This window comes from Numida meleagris, chromosome 4, assembly GCF_002078875.1.
Source record: "Numida meleagris isolate 19003 breed g44 Domestic line chromosome 4, NumMel1.0, whole genome shotgun sequence".
Classification (NCBI taxonomy): Eukaryota; Metazoa; Chordata; class Aves; order Galliformes; family Numididae; genus Numida; species Numida meleagris.
The window spans coordinates 70354520-70378002 of NC_034412.1; the positions used below are offsets into that span (position 1 = coordinate 70354520).

Below are 23483 nucleotides of genomic sequence, written 5' to 3' on the forward strand. Positions count from 1 at the left end.
CTAGCTTATATGCTCTGTGATTTGCAAAGGATACTTAAGGACATGACCAATATAAGCTAATATCAATAAGATGCAAATTAATTTAAGAAAAAGATAATCGAAAGAATGGCAGTAAATGAAGAAAGAAGCCCAGGGATAAAAAGGTGACCAAGTTCTATAAAGCATTGCCTTTTCCCCACACTAAAACTGTGAGCCCCTAAGTGTGGTTTTGCATTTTCTGTCTGATGCAATATATTTTGTTACATTATTTCTTCAATTACTATTATACCAATATGAGAAAAGAAAAACTTTGTTAGTTGAATTCAGACCTTTCTGTCCATATTTGCTGCTTGAGTTTGTGAGATGTGAAGTCTGACTCTCTTCTGTTATAATCTGTAGTAAATTCTGTTTTATAAGGCTGAAATGTTGCTTCTTATGTGAAGTCAGAAAGCATTAGATTCTTTTTTAAAACTATTGTGAACCTGCTGTGAACAATAGTGTCCAACATTTTTTATCTATTTCTTATTGTATTGCCATGAAAATACCAGAGACAAGGTTTCCAGAATTGCCACAAAGTATGTCTTTCTGAATTCTTAATCTCCATTTACCACAGTCCTGTGTTTGTTGAACTGGGATAATTTAATGGTACTTCCATTTTCAGTTCAGTTTTTAAGTTATAATTTAGCATAACTATTAGAGTGTATTTTTGTATAGAAAATGTTTTATTGATGTTCTAGGTTAAATTATTGCTACATAAGTAATAATGGCTGACGTGGACTTGCTAGGGATGCAAACTAGCTAGAGTTGCATTCTGACAAAGGTCAACTTAAGAACATGTCCTGGCTTGAACCTGCGACAACACTGAAGATAAAAGTACAAAAATAAATAGCAAGAAAATGCAGAAACAATTAAAAATTGGAATGTGAATTTTGCTATATCCTGATTCGGCTATAGGAAATTGAATTTACTTTATTCTAAGATTCAGCCTGCAAATGTGGGTCAACTAGAGCACTATGATTTAAAGTGGAGCTATAGGAAAGAAGGGGACAGACTCTTTAGCAGGGTCTGTGGTGATAGAACAAGGCAAAATGGTTTCGAACTCAAGGAGGATTTAGATTAGATATAAGGAAAACATTTCTTGATGCCCTGTCCCTGGAGACTTTCAAGGCGAGGCTGGATAAGGCCCTGGGCAACCTGATCTAGCTGTGGATGACCCTGTTCATTGCAGGGAGTTGGACTAGATGGCCTTCAGAGTCCCTTCCAACTGTAAGGATTCTATGATTCTACAGCTGTAAATGTTAGTGATTTTCTTTAACTGCATCTTTGCCTCCTCCTCCACCAAAAAAAAAAGTAGAAATGCATACATTTTGCAGTTTGTTTTCCCATTATGTATTTTCTAAAAATCATTCTCTTGCAAATATTCTAGTGCAGCAATCCAGCAAGCAGAACGTGATCCCCTGAGTTCTCAGATTATGATGGCTATCAGAAATTCCGAAAATGTGAACAACAGTGGTCACAGGAGACCAAGGCTTCATGCTTAAATCCAGACATTAGAAAAGAATTCATGCAGTCAGTGGAATGACTGTGGTTTTTCTGAGTATGTTTAAGAGCCTTGCTGAACTTGGATGTTACAACCTTAGAGCAGAAACTAGTAACTGTAGAAGAACATCTCACAGCAAAATTGCATTCGAATCGTATGGTTCTTTTACTGTATTTCCTGCATAATTCAGGCCGGCTCTCATGCCAAAATTGCTTTGTTTTCATGCACAAGAATGAATAATATCATCTTGGCATCTTGGGAATGGTTTTGTGAAGGACAATAGCAAACACAAATATTGGAAGTCTGATAATCTCTTTTTAAAGATGGCCATTCAAACAGTGTTTGAATGTTTTCTCATGCTTTTGTTCCACTTCTACATCTCTTTTCATTTTCAGGCCTAGTTTCCAAACATTTTAGGAAGGAATATAGATCTGTTTTTCCAAACTCATGTTAGTATGAACACTATCTAAAACTGATGAGAGATCTGAAGCCACAAAAGCTTTTGAAAGGTTAGTTGCAACCCACATGCCTTAGAGCTAGTCTGTAGTATTAGTACAGTGGACTACTGAGATCAACAGTCGCTTTACCACAAAAAATTTGCTGCGTTTGCACATTACTACTAAATGGTCATAATTTTAAAGGCACCAGGAAGAATCTCGCAAAAGTTGCAAGTAAAGCAGAATGAGTAGTACGTTTTCTTTAAAAACAAAAGCAAACAAAACCAAAAGAAAAACTTAAACCATCCAGGCTGTCATGAATATTTCTTTTTTCTGCACTGAAACTTAACTTCCTAAATTTACCATTTAATAATGGAGATGTAATACAAAAATATAAATTGGCTAAAACAATGGGATTTATTTTTTTAATTGTGCATATTAGCTATGGTAACTAGTAGGAAGTAGTGATCATAAAACATTCCTATTAATGTGATTAGATGACTATGAATTTTTTCTATCACTCTCACAAAAATATGTATTATAAATACTGTCTCCATCTGGGAAGCTAAAGAATGCTTTCCCACAGACTTCCTTTGTGTTTGGACTGAAGTATGATGTATTTCAAACAATCTGAAAAATATTTAAAACAAGCTCAGAGCAGGATGGGATGATTGCCAGACCATTACAGTATAACCTTTATGCAAATTTTACTTTGGCACATTTTTGTGACAGTGCTCAGCAATAAATTTTAAAGGCTGCCAGCGTTGTCTAGACCGCAAACTAAGAGACTGTTGCACATCAAGTTGTGCATTAGTTGGATTTCAGCTACCTAAAATGGTCATGAAAGTATTTGTATTTATACATGGTTCATAGTTGCACACCATCATTCCACCAGAGTGATATTAGACACTTCCAGAATCAATCCATTTCACTTAGTTAATACTCAGAAATTTCTAATTTTGCCTGAGTTTGAAGTAATTGGTAGAAATGAAAATTCTAAAACATTTTTGGTTGCTTTTAAAACAAATTTTTAAGAAGTTCTGATTCGTAAATGACTATTTTTTGCTGCTTGTATTCTATAAATTGTTATTTCTAGGTCATGGTAAGTGGACCAATGACTGATTTCCTAAAACGGCATCAGAATAGTAAATACACCACATTTTTCTGGCTGAGACTTTGCAGTAGTAACAGCTTTACCACTGCTGTGAAGGAGTGCTTGGCCGTAGTAGTATGGTGGTGGGTAAGTCCCCAGTTACCTGACCAATTCCAATAACTAAAAGTACTTGAGTCCCCATGGGCTGAACTGTAGCAGGGTGGGAGCAATCTGCAAAATGTTTTTCACAGCTTTTCTTATGCTTACTTCCCAACATGGTAGTATTGTTGAAAGCTACTTAAAAATGTGTTGCTCATGCTCACGTCCTTCTGCAGCTCTCTCTCTCTCAATGGCAATGTAAGAGGTTTGTGGTGACGAGAGGGTCTGTGTTACATATAGTGTATTGAATATTGCTTTGCAAAATGAAATAATACTTCTACTGCTGCCAAAAAACATTCCAAGCTCCAGAGGATATGGCCTAAAATGGTTATGAATACAAATTTAGAAGGATATTCTTTCCCCAAGGAAAAAAATCTGAGCAGCAGTGCAGTATATGTATGTGCGTGTACTGGGGTAAATGTAAGACAAATGTAAACCAGATCCTTAGTCTCCTTCATAAGTCTGTTATAGCTGATGTCTCGTGCTTCTACAACAGTAGAATACAAGGAATTTGGCTTATGTACTCTCTGTTAATGAAAAATTGGCTCTCTGTAACCTGAGAAAATTCTTTGATAATGTGCCCTATTACAGTAATTACTTTCATATCTTGAGTTTCATATTGTTTTTGCAGTCTCACCTTACATAAGAGTTGAAATAGCAAGTGCAATATGTAAAATATTTATGTTAAATGGAAGCTTGTTTATCCTTTCCCGTGGGATGCCTCCTTCCCAAACATTTCTGTATAAAACCGATTCAATTAAACAAAGGTTCCTGTCTGGATGTCTTGATTGTCTTACTCATTTGGGTAGTTTTTCTTCAACCTAAAACATATTTCTCAATATATCCATTAATAACAGCAACAAAAAGCTTTTAAGGAACTGATTCTGTTCTTGTACTACAGGTTTTCATATCCTGGGTGTTATTATTGTTATCTTTAAAAAAAAAAAAAATGGTTTACATGTACTGATAATCATTGAAATGCGATTCAGGGCTATTTGGTATGAAGAAAAGAAATTCATGAAAAAATCCAGCGGTGTTGAAGCTTAAGGCTTGTGAAGGACAACATTTTTGTTCCAAAATATGCTAAAAGCTGATATTTTTCACTGTGCTGAAAGTGAAAAAGCATGACCACAAGCAAAAATTTTGGACTCATAAACTATGCTTTCTTAAACCCAGATTTTCTGAAATACTTGTCTTTATTCTGATAAATGCTGAGCTATGTTTGTCTCAAGGAAATTTACTAGTGACTGCATCCTTGCATGACACTGCATTACATCCACTGAATTTATTCCTGTGCTGTAAACTCACCTGTTTACAAAAATTCTCTACTATTTGCTAGATGATAAGTTGATGTGGTAGATTAGCAGTACCCTGTTTAGGCTTTACAATTACATAGGAGGTAAAACAGCATGGAAGTAGATAAGAGATGAAGTAGGACAAACAGGACAGAAATATTGAGACACTGTTATATAGGTGTGGGAAAACTGGGAAATAAATTGGTGAAAATTTGTTTATTTTATAAACAAAGAGTTTGTAGAGTGATTATTCAACTCTAAATTGCACAAAGCTTTCTCAGCTCACAGGAACAACTCCTCAATGAACTGTTTCCAAACATTCCTCACTACTGACAAAATTCAAGGATGATTTTGGGAGACATTCCTCCATAGCTGTTCCTTGATTAACATTCTTGTGGATGATATTCTGCAGAACTTGTAATTTAGAAAATTTCACAAACATTCTATTAAGCTTTTGGAAAAACCATATTGCATTGCTTATTGCAGGTTCTTTTGCAATGTGTGTGTTTTACATGAATCAATTGCGCTTTTGCAGATGAACAGTTACAACTGGGGCGGAAGCAGCCTTAATCTGATTCAGGAGAAAAGTTTATATTCCTGAATCCTGTTCACTTGGGAACAGAATCCTCAGATAAGAATGTCTTCTCTTTAATGTCAGCCACACTCTCAGACAAAAAACAATTCTTCTTCATCTTATATGTACTCTTTTTGTCAGCTTGTTAAAATCACTAATACTTTCCCTACACTCCTGCCTTTCCAGAAATTATGTGATTACTTTTTTTCCTCATTTCATGCATTAAGCTCAGTGTGGCAGTATAAAACAACGTCTGTGTATGTAAGGGAAAGATCACTCCGTGATTTAAGAGTGCTGTGTATTTTTCTGCTACTGAGTATCATCATTTCACAGGGTTTCATTTCAGGCTCAATGCAACAGCCATGCAGAGCCATACACTCAATGAATGGGCTAGGAAGGGAATACGAAGTTGTTGGGAGAAGGGATGAGAGGTTTCCATGACTTGTGCTAAACCTTGGTGTGACAAGAGAGCTCTGTTCTAAACATCAAGGGTAAGATTCATAGTCCCATTACCCAGCCCTTGTTTCTGTAGTTGGGCAAAAACTCTGCTCAACTCCTTTTAAAAGACTATCTGACAAAATACATATATATGTGCATGTGTATATGTATATATAAAATATAATAACTTCTCATAACTTGGTCAGCTGGTGTAGCCTACAGTGGCTTGGTCCCTAGTTCTGGGCTTCCTCTCCTGGTCCCTTCCATTTCATTTTCTAACAGCTTGAACCCTGAGAAAATAACAAAGAAAGCCTATCCTCTGTGAAGCAGCAGCACTGCCTCATGGAGCATAATAATGACAGCTTAAATGTCAGCAGAGTTAGTCATTGATGATTGTCTCAGGATTTAAAAAGATGTTTTTTATTTTCTAACTGTGACATTCGGCAGGAATGTTTACCAGGAGCAAAGTGTAATTGTGGAGCTTTGATCTTTGCTTTGAAACATCTTTTAAAGTGTAAAGAAAACTCAGCTATGCTGGGAGCAGCATTAGAGGCTATTTCTGGAATTAGACCAGAATTCTGAAGGTGAAAGGACACTTCTACAGTTCTCTCAACGTGTCCCTGGGAAAGTTAAAAATAAGCCTTAACTTTAAAAATAAAAAATAAATAAATAAAAATTGGCACTTATTATTTGAGAAAATTTCTTTATTCCAGGAACTGCCTCATGTAGCAGAAATTTATTTACCATCTGTGTAGACGTGAAAAATTTTCCATCTTACCAGATACACAACTGAAATAGAAACAGATTTTCCATCTCTATGCTTTCCACCAACCTCTGCTTTAAGAGAGCACTGTTTTAAAAACTTATGAAAATTTTCTTTTGACCAAAATGGGATAATGCAATTATAACTGATCTGTCAATCTCTGAATTCGGCTTGTGGCCACGCATGATATCACTTCACTGATGCTGAAGCATGGCACGTGAGGGTGGGAAAGGAGGCTTCCACAAAGCCAGCAGCTGAAAGTATGTTCTTGTTTTAATTAGTGTTACAGCTATTTTAATCAGTTACAATATTGACTCATAATTTTAAAAAAAAAAGTCATTTGTGAAATGAATTGTGTTCACTTGAGTACATATGCACTGCCTTAATTTCATAGCTCTGTAACGTAATAGGAGGAGAAAGAAAAGATTTAAAAAAAATAATTAAAACAAAAATAATTAATAAACCTAGAAGTAGCCCATCCTTTAAAATACAGAGAAACCTGTCTCTTTCTAACTCAGCATATTGCTGTGAAGTTATTCAGAATGTCAGAGTAGGCAAGTGTGACTTCTATTTGCAGTTCTTGAATTTTTATTTTGTTGAGGCTTTTTTTCCCCTTTCATATATTCTTGTGGGTACACTTTACTTTTGCTTTTATGTACACAGTGGATCCACAAGAACCACAGTGGCTGATTCTTATTTAAGACTCAGATGTCTTTTTTGATTCCATCTACTGAAATAATACATGTGTGAGGAACAAGCTTGATGTGAAAGGCAGGTGTCAAAACTTCCTCTCTGAAGTCCAGCATGCTGATTTGCTAAAGAATAAACTATCTGCCATTCTTAGCACACTTCTTTTCTGCCGTATCTATTTTTACCTTCCCCAGTGCTCATTATGTCTGGCTGTAGGGGCTTATCCTGTACTGGTCCATGACAGACGCTTTTGCTCTCATTATTCTGAGTCTTTGAACTTGTAGAAGTATAAGAGATGTGACATCGCTTTAATGACACGTATTGTGGAACCCTATAATCTGAGAGTTTTTATGTGTATTTCAAACTGCATTCTATTTTTGGATGTTTGTATAACATTTCAATTTGTCTGCACATGGTAGGGTATGTTACATATAAGCAAATTCATCATACAATTGTGAAAATGTACATGGGTGAATTGTAAGCCATTCTGTGTTCTTTCTTGTTGCTGATAAGTAATCTACCATACCAAAATGAGGAAATGAAACCCAATATTCTCAGCATGCAATTGCACGTATTATTCAGCAGCTACAATTTTGAAGCGTGATTTGCAGTTCCCAGATAAGCAGAAGTTTTTTCCATTGTTTTCAGCAAGGTTTGTGCCGGTGGGTGAGGACATGTATCTGTTGCAGTATTTTACATTGGGCAAGGAGCGTGTTTGTTTGTTTGTTTGTTTGAAGTGAGTTTGCTGATTAATGTAATATAAAGGGTGAAAAGTGACATTGTGGAGCAAAGACAAAGCATGTGAACTGGATTCTTTTTGGTGGTCCACGCTGCATCTTCCTGTAAATTCATGGCTGATTTGATAGACAGTAATGAAGCAGATTGATGCCTGCACAATACAAGTGGTGTGGCTTGAAGGAAGGAAATCCGAGGACACAGCAAGACTTTCCAAACAGTCCTCTAACCCTGGCAAACCTGACTGCAAGACGTGTAAGTGTTACAACCGGGCAAAGTTAACTACCAACAAATCTTCTAAAGAGAGTTTTTTAAAAGAAGTCAGTATGCTGCAGTTTCCTATTAGGTGAATTTGATAAATCTTCCCTGGTTGGAAAATATGGGTTCCTGTCTTAAGATTAAAATTTAGCTCCTAAGCAAACTTGACAGTCTCTTGAAATTTTTAGTGTGTTTTTTTGTTTCAGCTGTCTGGGATGCATCAGACTGTATGTACATCAAAATGTAAAACTGGAGAAGAACATTTTCCTCCCATACTTATGCTTTCTAGTTTTCTCACTAATTCCCAATAGTTTTGTGGTAATTTGTTCATTCTGTTGGCCAGCTGTTCAGCTCTCCATGAATGCATCCTTCTGATGTGCATTTCCCAGAGCATTACAAGTCAATGTCCTATTCTGCTTCAACTTAAAACTTTTTTAAAAACTAAACTATATATGGTGAAGATCTAGACAGGAGATGTTATGCAAGCATTATCAAAGTGCAGTCTGAAGAAGTGATGAGAGAAGAAGTAACAAATATTACATAGTTTAAAGTCTAAACTGCTTTTAATGTGTGTCTGAAATGAAAATAAAGTGAGGCCATGCCTTTTATACTTGGATTTTTTGTCTGACATAATTAGCTTTCTGTTACTTTCTTAATTACTGTCTGTGGCAGAACGAAACTATTTGCTTGTCTGTTACTACTCTGTTGGCCTCAGATAGTAGGACCCTGTAGTAAGGTAGTTAATATCCCCCACCATTGACTTTAATGTTAGCTCCAATCCTTGGTAATGACAGAATTGTGTGCCATAAAGGTGAGGTTTGGTAGTACAAGGGAAATACAAGTAGCTAATTTGTTCCCTGATGTTCTTGGAACGCATTTTTCACACACACACACAAAATAGCTTGTGGAATTATTAAACACCAAATATTAAGGGAGATGAAAATAGAGATGGCTTTTCCTCTAGTATTATCCCAGGATTTTCAAGACAAAAGAGAAATTCAACAGCTAGAGATTATTGCTCTCTCATCGTCATCCCTAGGCTTTCATTTTACATTTGGTATAAAAAATGCAAAGGAAGTGTTTGTCTACAGTTTATTTTAAAATTCATAAGTTTATTATGAACTCTAACATTTGATACAGTGGTATACAGCGGTTGGATTCAGTTTGAAATATAATTCTGTGCAGATAGAGGAAAAAAACCTCTGTGCATAGAATTGTGTAACAGTAAGAATAATTTATAGTGAATATTTTGGATTTGGGTGATATATCTATCTTGAGTGCTTTCTTTTATTTAACACTGCCAGAGATTTACATCAAGACCATAATACCAGCAAGAACAGAAAATGCTGACTGTAAGGTACAAGGAAGCTCCGTGTACGGAGGAATGTGTGGCATCTACTTCATTACATCTTTGGTCACTCTGTGTGTGAATGGTTCCCATCACTCCATGAGAAATAGAGAAATGAGAAAATGAGATTATTCTTCTCTACCATGACCAAAGCATAAAGTCTTCTACCTTTCTCTGAGAGTCTTCATGTTTTGTGCAGATGTATTACATGGCAGTTGTTTTGATAATTTTTGGCAGAGTGTGGAACAGTTGCTTTGTGATTATATCACTTTGCATGCTCTACTGGGAAATAAGATAAGCATTCATTTGTTCTAGTTCAGTTTGTCCTCTAGAAATGATCTCCATCTGTGTATTTCTTGTGCTTTAAAAGGCAGTATGAGAATTTCTAGAAATATTCATTGTTGAAGCTTTGTTAAAAACAGTATACAAAACATTGCATAATTTACAGTAAAAATATTGCCTTGTTGAGTTATTGTTTAGAGGTTCTAATTCAAAGTTAGCACATTGTGAGAAGAGTTAATGATAGCAACCTCATAGCAAGCATGAATAAATCAAAACAGAGAAGTCATTTATTCTGAATCAAAGGCAGAGCTGGTACTACAGCTGGGGAGTTCCTTGAATCCCAATACACCATTAAATCTTGAGGGTATACCATGCAGGCAAAATGAGCATTTCATTATGCATATTTTCAGTAACTAATAGAATCCTATTAAATAAAAAACTTACAAAATGAATATCCTAGTTTTAATAGTATAACATACTGGATCTAAGACATCTTAGACAAAGAAAGACCATAGGGAAAAGTTTCTGGGGGTTTTTGCGAGCTTCAGCCTATTGACTGACCTCAGCCAGCAATTTTGAAATGTCGGTGAAATCTATTAAGAAATAACCATTTAATTGCTTTTTTAAAAAAATGTTTCTTCTGGAGTAAAACAGGAGTACTCAGTTCATATTGGGACATACAATCTTTTAGGAATGCTCTGATTACTTCTACTTATGATAAATACTTTACAGGAATTATCTTCATAGTCACCAGAGGCACCCACATTTCTTTGATTTCAGTGAATGTCAGAAAGGATGCTTTCTCACTAGCGATGAGACATTTTTGCTGAGTTGTATTTGCTGTGGAATGAACAGCCTTACCTGGGACAAGATATGGGCAGTCCTATGGGGAGGCAATAGTAGGGCAAAGGTTGGGTATATTGAGAGGGATGATATAGACAGAGAAAATGACAAATCAAGAATGCTGCCCATTTACCTGTCACTTACTACTATACTCTCACTATCCATGCTCACAGATGTTAGACAGAAGAACCCTACTCTTTGTCACCTGCTGGACTGTTTGTGCGTGACAATTGACCTATCTTCCTCTTATAAGCAGAGGGTTTAGAGACTATGGGAAAATATACTGATAGCAGGACAGAGATGATGACGAACAAGAAATAAGTCTCTGACATTAACATTTCACTTACATGAACTGCGTTATGTGAGCAAGGGCTCCTATAATTAGACAATCTTTGCTAAGTTAATGCTGCAATGGAATTTACTGACCGGAAAGATACTGCTTGTTCCTTGAAAGAAAAATTCAAAAGATTTGATAATTAGCTCTCAGAGGAGTCCATTGGTTGTTTTACAGCTGCGGAAAAAAACAGTAGAGACCTTATTAATTGACCTAACTATCTGATAAATCAGGAAGAGATCAGTGTTGTGGAATCTTTTTGAACAGACCACCTCCTGGCACTGGGAAAGATCCAGATGAGGTCAAAACCCTCAGCTTCCTGTCTCAGAGAGGAAAAGAAGAAAAAGTATGATAAACATAAAGCTACACAGAGCTACTTTGGAAACCTCTGGAGATGAAGGGAGGTGGGGGCGGAACATTTAAAATAAATAAATAAATCCTCTTGTTAAATGTAGCAAGACAGTGTGTGCATTCAACGAATATCACGAACACTCTGATTTACATTTTTTCCAGTTTGATTATGCTGTCAGAACTCAGTCTGAAACATGAGAACCAGCAATGAAACATCCCCCAGCAGACACAATCATAGCAAACGTGGTCATTACCCCCATTAACCAGAGCATTCAATACACTTCCAAATGTTAACACTCCAGGGATGCATCAGAGAAGTGGAGTTAAAAACAGAGGGGAGCTTAGTCTGGTGACCAGTGCTGTTGCTTAGCTTTAAGTCCTGCTTTGGCCTTGAGAGAAGCATCCTGCTTGTCACTGCCTTTTGGTTTTTTGTTTGTTTTGTTTTGTTTTTGCAGCTGCTGTGCATCAGATTCTATTTAGGCGAATTTCTGATGCTTGCACAGTCCCACACAAAGCAACTTGTGGGCGTGCTCTTGCTCATTAGTACATGCTTCCTGAGGTCTCCAAACAGCAGTTTGAGGAAAATTCATGACACTTTTCCCAATGCTTTTTTCTGTCATTCTTCTCCATAAGTAAATGCATCTCCTATCCCTATCAATATCTTTTCAGGAATTGCCTAAAAGTCCAGCAACTTCTGAGGCTATGTAAGTATCAATATGGCTCTTGAACAGGACCTCTTACTTAGACATTTATCTTCCCAGGCATAAATATCTCTAGTGGCAGCAGAGTTGGAAACGTTCTTTTAGAATGGGAAGATGAGCCCTGGAAAAACAGAAATTCTTTGAATGAAAAAACCTCTCCTGGGCATGCTTGCCATGGATGATAACGCTAGCAGAGTGCAATCAGTTTGCTGAAATCCTAGTTTTGTGGCTAGAAATCTCCCTGCTACTTAAAAAGGCCTCAGATTTCATCTCTAGTCATCTAGTAATCTGGGCCCAATGATAAACTATATTAATTTATTTTTTTTAAATGATGAAGAGCTGAATGGTATTTTACTCATGTTAATAAACACAATCGGTGAAACAGACATATTGGTATTTCTGTGTCCCACTGATATGAGTCAGAGGAAGCGGGATTCAAATCAAATAACAATGGGACTAGAATTTACAAATATTTTATTGAAAAATTTTAGAACAGCTATGCATTTATCTTTCTTCCACACACAGAAAAAGATGTTTGATATCAGTAATTTTCATTTTAACACTAAATTTCAACACAGTAAGAAAGACTTTGAGATTCCAAATGTCCTGCTCTTCAAAAGCAGCACTGCTTGCTACAACATGCCTAAATGCTCTTCAGTGGTCTTGGTGCTGTTCTTCCTTGGGGAGGACAGCTGATGCTGACAACAAATTCACTGCAGCTTTCCTTGGCGCTGTCTGTAGAGTGGATCGGGTTGTTTCCCCAAATGTGTGTATTTCTTTGCTTGAGACTATAGTTTTGTGCTTTTGGCCTCACCCACACAGCGGTAGGTGGAGCTTTCATATGATGTTACTTTCTTTCCTGAATGGATTCCATCATGGTGTGTCTTCTGTTAAACCAATAAAAGTTGTTGCACACGTCTGATAAAAATCAAGCCCAACAGCCTGATACCAAATACATGTATGTAATTGTGAAGGCTTGGTAATTCTTCAATTCTGTGGGGATAATGCAGTCATATCTCAAGAGATAATGCTTGATTAAATTGGAAAAAAAAATACTGGAGCACACTTAAATGCTCTCAAGCTAGTTATCTCAAGTTCTCAAATAGAAACATTTTGATTGTATGAGGACATAGGCTAATCTGTGCCAGCTGCTCTGTAGTTAACTATTCCAAAAGTCTCATTCTCCCTCCTCAAGCATTTTTTTTTCCTCTGCAGACATATTTCATGCAAAAGCTATGCCGACCTTTAAAGACGGTTTAGGCTTGTGTCACAAGATGTAGTGGCAGTGTTTATTTATTTTGATATTAGGAAAACCAACATCTAAAAGTTTTTTAAAAGTGTAGCAAAACATCTTATTATTTCCTTCCTTATGAATTTAAATTATTATATAGTTGTATGGTTATTCTATGACCTAGAAGGAAAAGTTTAGGATAGGGTAAAATTACTTTTTCATCATAGAGAAGATGAACTGTTATTTTTAAAGAACATAGTAAAGCTTCAATCAATAATGTGTCCATTCATCTCCTTGCCACCTTTGCCTATTAACTGGAGAGGATGGCTATTGTTTTTCTTAGAAGGTGCCTAGAAATAACAAGCATAGAAGCATGTTGCCCTATTGCCTTACACAATTGTTGACGCATTCAACAGGCATTATTTTCCCAAAGATTATATACTCCAAAATGTACTGTCTACAGTACTCTTTTTTTTTTAAATGTGCTTTTGCAGGGGTAAATAAACTGCCTTTTAGCAGCTTTGCAGTTGGATTTCCAGTTAATTATTCATACTGCTCACACGGTGTTTCATGAGAGCAAGGCAACACTGTGATGCAGTGATTTGCATTTCATTTTGTTGCTAGCAAAAGCACCCTTAATTTATGAAAGAGGAATTTAAGGGTAAAGAATATATTAATGCTTCCATTTAGGGCAGATTTTGAAGAAAACGTTTTTACTCCATTCTTTGGTGGTTTTATACCTTTTGCTTGAGGACATGCTATTGTTACTACATCATTTTCATGATTCATTAAACTTCTTTTCTGTATATGTAAGCAAACGATTCTTAGTAACGTACCATAGGATATGTATTGCATAGTCGCAAAGGGGAATGAGTCACCTGGAAAAGAAGCCTACCCAGCTGGAAACTGTGGAGGCAGTCCAGATGAAATAAAATTGTGCAAACATCATTATTTTTTTTTAAAGAAAAAAAAAAGTTGATAATTCTAATAGCATGTACTTATGCATCGTAAGAGACTGAAAAACTTAGGCTCATTAGACATTTCCAAGCAAAAGAACAACTAGAATTTGGGATTTATTTATTTATGTGACATAGCATTTTGCTTGAAAGATTTAGCATTTAAATTGTGCTTTACTGGAATCCAGATACACTGAAATATGCAGACGTCTACATGGGAAATATTAATACATACAGTCTGTTTTCTATCCCTTTCTAATTTTCAATTATTCATTGGTTATCCAGTTTACCAGCACTCACCGAATCTTGACATTTTTGCCTTTTTTTTTTCAGTCTTACAAATAAGTATTGTCTGTATGGGGGGGGGTGTACAGCAAAGATGAGAAGGGACTTTTTAACAGGAAATGTGGCATAGGACAAGGAGTGATAATGGCTTTAAACTAAAAGATAGATTTAGATTAGATGTTATGAAGAAACTCTTTCTTATGAAGACAATGAGGCCCTAGAACAGGTTGCCCAGAGAAGTTCTGGATGCCCGATCCCTGGAACAGTTCAAGGCCAGCTTGGATGGGACTTTGGGCAACCTGATCTAGTGGAAGGCATCCCTGTCCTTGACGGAATAGGACGGTACTAGATAGTCTTTAAAGTCCCTCCCAGCCCAAACCATTCTGTGACTTTATATTTATGCAGAACATCTTGGTACCTACCATCTTGCTCCTTAACTGATCGATTCCACCAATCTTAATTCACCACACAATATTGGGACCGGTGCTCTTCAATGTCTTTGTCAATGACATAGACGATGGAATTGAGTGCACCCTCAGCAAGTTTGCAGATGACAACAAGCTGAATGGTGCAGTCAATACATTAGAGGGAAGGGAAGCCATCCACAGGGACCTGGACAGGCTGGACAAGTGGGCCCATGTGAACCTAATGAGGTTCAACAAGGCCAAATGCAAGGTGCTGCACTTGGGCCAGGGCAATCCCAGGTATTTAGACAGACTGGGGGAAGATCTCCTTGAGAGCAGACCTGCGGAGAGGGACTTGGGGGTCCTGGCGGTCGAGAAGCTGGACATGAACCAGCACTGTGCGCTTGCAGCCCAGAAGGCCAACTATGTTCTGGGCTGCATTAAAAGAGGAGTGGCCAGCAGGGAGAGGGAGGTGGTGGTCCCCCTCTTCTCAGCTCTCGTGAGGCCCCATCTGGAGTAGTGCGTCCAGGCCTGGGGCCCCCAGCACAAGAAGGATGTGGAGCTCTTGGAACAAGTGCAGAGGAGGGCCACCAAGATGATCAGAGGGCTGGAGCACCTCTCCTATGAGGAAAGGTTGAAGGAACTGGGCTTGTTTAGTTTGGAGAAGAGAAGGCTCCGGGGAGACCTCATTGTGGCCTTCCAGTACTTGAAGGGAGCATACAAACAGGAGGGGGATCGATTGTTTGTGAGGGTAGATAGCGATAGGACAAGGGGGAATGGTTTTAAACTGAGACAGGGGAGATTTAGGTTAGATGTTAGGAGGAAGTTTTTCGTTCAGAGGGTGGTGACGGACTGGAACAGGCTGCCCAGGGAGGTTGTGGATGCCCCGTCCCTGGAGACATTCAAGGCCAGGCTGGACGTGGCCCTGGGCAGCCTGGTCTAGTGGTTGGCGACCCTGCACTTAGCAGGGGGGTTGAAACTCGATGATCCTTGAGGTCCTTTTCAACCCAGGCCATTCTATGATTCTATGATATTTGGAGATTCAGTAACATCAAATGAGTAGAAAGGAAAAGTTAATTATTTTACTCTATTAACTTGAAAGCTTGAACTACTGAAAACGCAGCCCAAACAGAAGTGAGGATTTGTGAAAATTAAGTCAAGCCAATTGCTGGGCTTTCTCTTTATACTCTAATCTGATAAGTTAGGGTATCAGACTCTTGATATAAATAATCAAGTGTCCGGGAAGCACAATCCTTACTCTTACTGATAAACCCAAGAATGACAATAGTTTCACCAATTTCTGTTAGCACTATTCTCTAAATGCATTGAGTTTCTACAGCACCATCATTGTTATTCAGTGATACCACAATATAGGCCTGTTATACACTGTGGTCAGCAGTGTTGCACAGATTTTCTATTGTGCACTGTCCCCTGCCTTACAGACAGTGGTGTTGCACAGAGTTCATTTAACACACTTCACTGACCATAAGTCAGATGGTTAACTATAAATTCATTTAACACAATGTCCTTAAACAATTACAATCTCAGTTAGCAAATGCTGAAGAGATGACAATCCCAAACAGACACAAACAAATGGTCTTGGCAAAGCATACAACAAATAACATGCTAAAGGGGGAAGGTGCACATGGAATATGATGCGCACCCCTGGCTCTCCATGAAACCATTAGGTAACTCATGGAAACTCCAAAAGTACATACCACACTCCATGAATTGCCAGATAATGGAGTCTGCTGATTCCCCCAAGGCACAGTATTAGACCGAATTCCTTGAAAGAGGGCCGTAACCAATATCCCCTGGCAAGATGGGAGATTTCTAGATATTGTTAGGAGGGTAATACAACCTGATGTTCAATGGTTGGTCCAGACATCAGTGTGCGCAGTGTGGGGATCTCGGTCCAGCTGAGAGGGGATCTCACTTGATAGTGGTCTCTGCACTGCTTTTATACTCTGCTAGAGTCTCGTCTCTGCTGATATTGTTATTTAATCTCTACATTGCATGCTGCTTCTGCTGTACAGGTTAGTCTGAAGCAAGGAAGGCCTCCCCTGAGTCCTACAGAAGTTGGCTTAAGCCTAGAGCCATGGAACCACATCTGTGCGTGCTGTCCTGTGTTTTTCTCTTCATGCCACACCACTTTGATGCAAAACAACACAACAACAGAGTGGCACTACATTCAGGCAGAAGTTGCTGGGTCAGGCTCTTGACATTAGTTTAGGCCATGATCGGGAGGGGCATAGTCAGGTTTATTGGTTCTTCCAGCAACAAAACTGCTGCAGGCTATGCGCCAAGAGGGTAAACAAGATGACCAGGCAGAAAACTACTAGCAGATCTTCACCTGCTTCTGTTTTTCACCCCTCACCCAATTATGCCTTTCCCTTTCTTCAGCATGCCTTTTCAGGAGAATCCCACAAGGCCCAGTGTAGTGGAAATGCTAAGTCACAGCTTGAACCAGTGATTGAGCAACTGGAAGGTAGGCAGGGCCAACCCAGGGAAGCTCAGGTGCATGCAATACACCTGAGTGACTGGAAGGGGTGGAGCCAGGATCCACCCCTTCCCAGACCTCATTTAAGGGTTGGCAATAGAGGGAGGGGTATCTTGCTGGAGATCCGTGTGTACCTGCAGCCTTATGAGGGTAAGCAGCTTCTTTCCTTTGTTTCTGTGCCTATGGTTTCTGCATTTGTGCATATCCTCACTTGCTTAGGACTTTGCTACTACACTGTCATTGCTGTGTTTTCCATTGTGTTGCACCTACTAATGTTATCTTATTGATTCAAAAATATAATGTATTGAAATTTTGGTCATGATATTTGGATTTCAGAGACCTACTAGGAGCCTTCCCATGATGCTCATTAACAGAAGAGAGATTCTTTCGATTACCTGTAAGTTAAATCATCTGTACGAGGACTGCTCTGAAAGTAATGCCTCCCATTTTATTATATTGGCCCATTTAGTCAGAGGTGGATGTTGGTGGTATTTTACCAGAGGTTGAACTTTCCTGTCAATATTCCATTACATTTTGTTGCTATGTGACAGATGGCAGCAGAGGGGCAGTCTGTCAAAATGACATCTGGCATGGAAGTGCATATGAAGCAAAGGTGTGTAATTCACTTCTTTCATGTAAAAAAAAAAATGTCACTTACTGATACTCATGTTCACTTGGTGAACATTTATGGAGATCAAACAGTGGATGTGAGCACATTGAGGTGGTGGGTGACACATTTCAACAGTGGTGGCAGCAACAGTGGGTCATCTCCTCTGGTGCAGATTTTTACAACAGTAGCACTCCAGCTCTTTGTCATTGCTGGCAAAAATGCATACTAGTAGCAATGACTGCACTGAAAAAAAATGTTTTGTAGCTGGGAATTTGCTGTGAAAGTGTTGTTGTAGTTGCTGTGGAAATAAACAGGATAATTTTCAGGGTGACCTATGTACCATGTACTATAATCTGTTCCTTTGTTGATAAAGATTGTAGTAACTTTTTCATTATTTGAAACTGAAGTTGAACAGCAACAGTCTAACTATTTTGCTAGATATCCTGGTTGCTGGAGTAACTATGCTATAGCCCTTACCACTGCTCTACTTACTGATTTTTTTCCACTCAGTCTTTTAGGTGTAGCTTAAATCAGAGATTAACTTTTAGATGCATTACAGCTATGACTTATTCAGTAGGTCTGAATGAGGTTGATTGGACCTGGCAAGAGTTTTCATGCAGTGCCTCCAGTGACCACAATTATTTCCTGGTAAAGTCCATTCCTCCTATCTGTGGACAATGCTAAACAGTCTGTCCTGCTAACTGTCCCCATGCTTCTCTCAGTTTTGCAGTTCTCTTCACAGACTAATACCACCTCTCTGATAATTCCAAGCTCTTCTTCCTCCTTCCTCCTTGGTCCTCGAGAATGTGAGGCCACTTTTGATCTCAGGATCAGTGTTATTAGATAACTACTCTGTTTGCCAAAATGATTATCTGAATGAGTTTTACTAATCTCACTTTTTTACTTTGTCTCTATCATTTATTACAATTTTCTTAAACCTCCCCTGGCTTGCCCCTGCATTCTTTCATTAATTTCTCATTGAATTAGAAGAGACTCTTCATTATCCTGAGACATTAATCAGATAGCTCTCTCCTCCAGACTCTACCACAATTCTTCATCCACTGAGAAGTAATGAGCATGTCATCCTACTTGCAGAACCTGATGGGCTAGCCTCCGAGGACTGTTTGGGTGCAATTCGAGGGAGTTCCAGAGTCTAAATTGCCTCTTATCCTATCTAACTGGAAAATCTTGGGAAATTTGAGCATTTTCATTTTGTTTTTGACATAAATTCTACATCAAGGTGGGGTGGCATCATTGAAAGGATAGGTTTACTTAGTTTAGGTAGTTATTTCACTTCTAGTTATTTCACAAACTGTGTACCATCTCCAGCCACAGGTGTGTTATGGGGAGTATTGACTTTGTTCTCTGTTCTTACTGTGGCTTAGTGGTTATAACCACATGCTTTAATCTGCTTGGTTTTTTAACACTTTTGCAATTTTAATAGCTTATGTTGTTAATTTCCTTATGCCTATATGCATTTTTTTGGGGGGGATCAAAGATGCAGATCGAGACTCAACATGCTCCACAGGTGCACACTTATTCTCCTCCTTCCTCAATACATACTTATTTTTCATTGCAAATGTGATTACAATACTGATTTTTAACTCAATCATTAATAAACCATCAATGTCTAAATCATATTTTCATTGACAAAATACAGAATAACTCACCATGTAACTCAGCAGAAAAATTAGGTACTTGTGGCTCAGGGAGACAGACAAGGGGAAAAAAAAAAAAGCAGAAAAAAGGAATCCAACACTCCTGAAAACTACTGTCTCTAGATTTGGAGAGAGAAACATTTATCTTGAAGCATATCTTTTGTTTTGGAGAAACTAACTTTAGAATTTCAAGCTGAAGAAGTTAAAAGAAACTTTATAGTGCCATACTCAGTCCTTATCTCTTTCTTTAAAAATTCACTTAAGTATAGGTAGGTTAAACTAGAGAACTATGATTTGTGATCACTGCCTCAACCCTAGATTTTGGAATCTATATTACTGCAAAGTTGTGTGATTATTATTGATCCATTTAGTGACCCTATGTCAACAGAATTAACAGAAGTGACTCAGGTAAGCCCATTTCACAGCCACAGATATTGGTTCTAGTTTTTCTAGTGACCTGAAGCAAGGTAAATTAAGTGATGAGCAACTAACACTTTTTCAAAATACTTTAATAAAGTAGGATAAATAAGAATAACAGAAAACCCCAAAATCTCAATTTTGTGTTCTCTTTGGGATTGTTTCTTGGTTTTGTTTTGGTTGCAGTTTTCTGTTTTTCTTGTCCAAAACACTACTTTCTCCGATGCCATTTGCATCCTCTTTCCTTGGCCTGCTCAAGTTTTGTCTGCTTTTTTTTTTTTTACAATGCAGCCTTATCAGTGTTCATAACATCCTGCTTGAGTGTTTGTAGTTGTGCTTGTTCAGTTAAAATCTACCAGGAACATAGTGCCAAGATCATAGCAAGGTGCTCCTTGACGATGTGTTTTTTTTCTCATGTAAGAAAATTTGAATTTCTTATTCTTTTCTTCCAGATTTTTTCTCATTCATTATCATAAATGTTTTCTTTCATGTTGTCTTTTTCACGTTTTGTACGAACTAAACTGTTGGCCAGTTTGTTTCCCCTTTTTATTCAAAAATAGTCTTTTTAATATAAACTTTTACCACAGATATAGAATAGTTCCAAATGTTATGTTTAGTTTCAAAGTTTTCTAGTGTTTTGAGATTTTGTAACACTTCTAGCCATAATTACTGTAATTCTCCAGGTAATGAAATCTTGTCTACTGGAAAAAAAATGTATTTAGGGGTGTGTGGGCGGGGGGGAATAAAAAGAACTGAATACTTTATCTTTAAATAAGACTTTATAATTAAGATATTTTCAGAATTTTTTAAGAGTAAAATTGTATTTACTCATTTACCAGTGAATGTAATCCAAATTTGTTGAACAGTAATTTGATTTTTGATTTTTTTTTCCAGGACCTGTAACTTTTGTCTATTTTATTGTCTCCTCTTTGAGAGAACTCTAACTTTAAACCTCTGATTTGGCAGAGCTGCATGTGGGACTAATATTAAATTTGAATCAATTCTTTTCCCTGTGTATGTATAGAATGGTTTGGGTTGGAAGGGACCCTTAAGATTATCTAGTTCCACCCCCCCCTCCCCCCCTGCACTATAGGCAGGGATGCCTCCATCTAAACCTCTAGGTTGCTCAGAGCCCCATCCAGCCTGGCCTTGAATGCCTCCTGGGAGGGGGCATCCACAACCTCTCCAGGCTGGCAACCTGTTCCAGTGTTTCACCACTCTCACAGTAAAGAATTTCTTTCTAATACCTAGTCTAAATCTACCCTCTTCAACTTTAAAGCCTTTTCTTCTTGTCCTGGCACTATATGCCCTTATAAAATGTCCCTCCTACCTTTCCTGTAAGCCCCTTTCAGGTACTGGAAGGCCACTATCATGTCTCCTCAGAGCCTTTTCTTCTCCAGGCTGAAGAGCCCCAGGTCTCTAAGACTGTCCTCACAGGGGAGCTGCTCTAGCTCTCTGATCATCTTTGTGGCCCTTCTCTGGACCTGCTCCAACAACTCCATATCCTTCTTATGTTGGGGGCTCCAGAACTGGATGCAGTACTCCAGGTGGGGTCTCACGAGAGCAGAAGAAGGGCAGAATCAACTCTCTCAAACTGATGGTCACGCTTCTCTTGATGCAGCCTGAGATACAGTTGGCCTTCTGGGCTGCAAGCACATGTTACTGGTTCATGCTGAGTCTTTCATCAGCTGACACTCCCAAATCCTTCTCCTCAGGGCTGCTTTCAAGCCATTCTCCATTCAACCCATATCTATGCTTGGGATTGCCCCAGCCCAGGTGCAGGACCTTGCACTTGACCTTGATGAACTTCATGAGGTTAGCACAGGTGCACCTCTCAAGCCTGTCCAGGTCCCTCTGGATAGTATGCATCACTATGATCATATTTACAATGTAGATACATCAAGACTCAGTTAAAACTGAGATTTCACCTGCATTCAGACTACCAGATTCCCGACTGCTGTCTCCCTGAACACTTTGTGCGTGGATACACAGACTCACCAGCTGAACTTGATTTGAGCAGCATCTTGTTTCTGATAGATTAGTGCTTCTCTCCTTCTCCTCCTGGGAGACAGCTGCAGCGAAGGAAAGCTGTCAGTCATCAGCTTCCCAAAACAGATGTGCAGACATGTAATTACATGGCAGGCTGAGTTGGGAGGGAGGCGCTTGTCTCTCTGCTGGGACCAGCACAGAGCACCATGCTTTTCCTTCCTCTTGATCCTGACTGTCAGAGCTGTACATTGACATTGTTACCTGCTGCAGACTAGCTGAAACTCAGAGAAACAAAAGCAGCAGCTCCTTCCATTAAGCCCAGCCCAGCTGGAATCAAATCCGGCTAATGCATTGCTTATCTCCTTATTGGGTGTCAGGAGGTTCAGGTTTTGGCTCATTTACTGCTTACTACTGTCTTGCTTTTCGGTGTAAATACAGCCTGTATTTTTTTTAGATAAATGCGTTCAGAATTCAGATATTATGCTGGTTTAGTAAACAGCCGCATCAGTGTTTCTAAGGAGTTTTCTTTCTTTAATATTATGTTTTCCCACTTTATAATAAGAAAGACTTAGGTGTTTTGAGCAGCTTAATTCTTCAGTCTCTCACTGTGAAAGCACATCTGATGTAGATAAATTAGCACTGCAGAAGAATAAAATCTAGTTCTGGTTTTCCATCTAATACCTATCCAAGTAGTTTAGGAATAAAGTGGAAGCAAATATTCTCAGCCAGACATGGTATAGGTCACGCAATGCCCAGTAGAATACCACTGGAACTGAATTTTCACTTCACTTGCAGTGAATTATAGGTGTTTCTAAAAAGAGGGCTATTTAGGTTCAAAGCTATTTGTCTTACCCCTTGAAAAAGAATAGTTATCATATGATAGATAGTAATTAGTTTGGGGCTGGACATGATTCCAGGATATTACTGGCAAGCACTTCATGCAAGGCTACATATAACAGTGGGAATACATATCAAATAGCAGTATGAACAGTAAGTAAAATACAATAAAGAGGCAAATGATTGAACATGATGCTTAGCTGCATCCACTGATAATAACAAAACTTTACATCTAATCTTGCATTACCAGTGATTTTTGTAGATAATATTTTAATTATTTCCCATACAGTAATGGAAAAAATAAGGGCAGCCTTAACTATTGGTTGGAAAGGACCTTAGGAGGACTCTAGTCCAGCTTCCTGCTTAAGTTGAGCAAGCTCTGAGGTCAGACCAGGTCACTCAGAATCAGGGTCCTGAAATTTGACGATGTGTAGCATTCCTAGGTGACCTGCTCTACTGACAGCCTGTCCTAGGGAGAAAGTTCTCCCTTATATCCATCCTGATTTTTTTTTTTTTGCTTGAACATCAGTCCCTTGCTCCTCATCCTACTGCCATGCACCTTTACAAAGGCATTGGCTCTGCCTTTTTCATTTCAGGAGCTGCTGTGAGGTTGGTCTGAGGCTTAGCAGTACTCTAGGGACTGACAGTTTCCTGCCAGGCCCTCAGCCTGTAAGATTAGCTGTATTTCAGCTGTTCCTGACAAGCATTCATCTCACCTGCTTTTTGTTGCCTGGAGGTCTCAGTTTGCTGTCAATATTTTTCCCCACTCAAGTGCT

The 23483-nt window shown here is 38.4% G+C and overlaps 1 protein-coding gene across 6 annotated transcripts in view; it reads left to right on the forward strand.

Moving 5' to 3' along the window:
* The window catches only part of DLC1 (DLC1 Rho GTPase activating protein), a 229030-nt gene that overhangs the window by 20879 nt on the left and 184668 nt on the right, over positions 1-23483 (forward strand). Inside the window, exon 1 of one of the 6 annotated variants that reach the window (XM_021395400.1) lies at positions 17533-17593. The exons of 4 other annotated variants lie outside the window; for them this stretch is intronic. The gene's annotated coding sequence lies outside the window, so the exon portion shown is untranslated. Of the gene's footprint in view, positions 1-17532; positions 17594-17794; positions 17810-23483 lie in introns of those variants that run through there. One more of the 6 variants, XM_021395401.1, reaches the window with a different exon arrangement.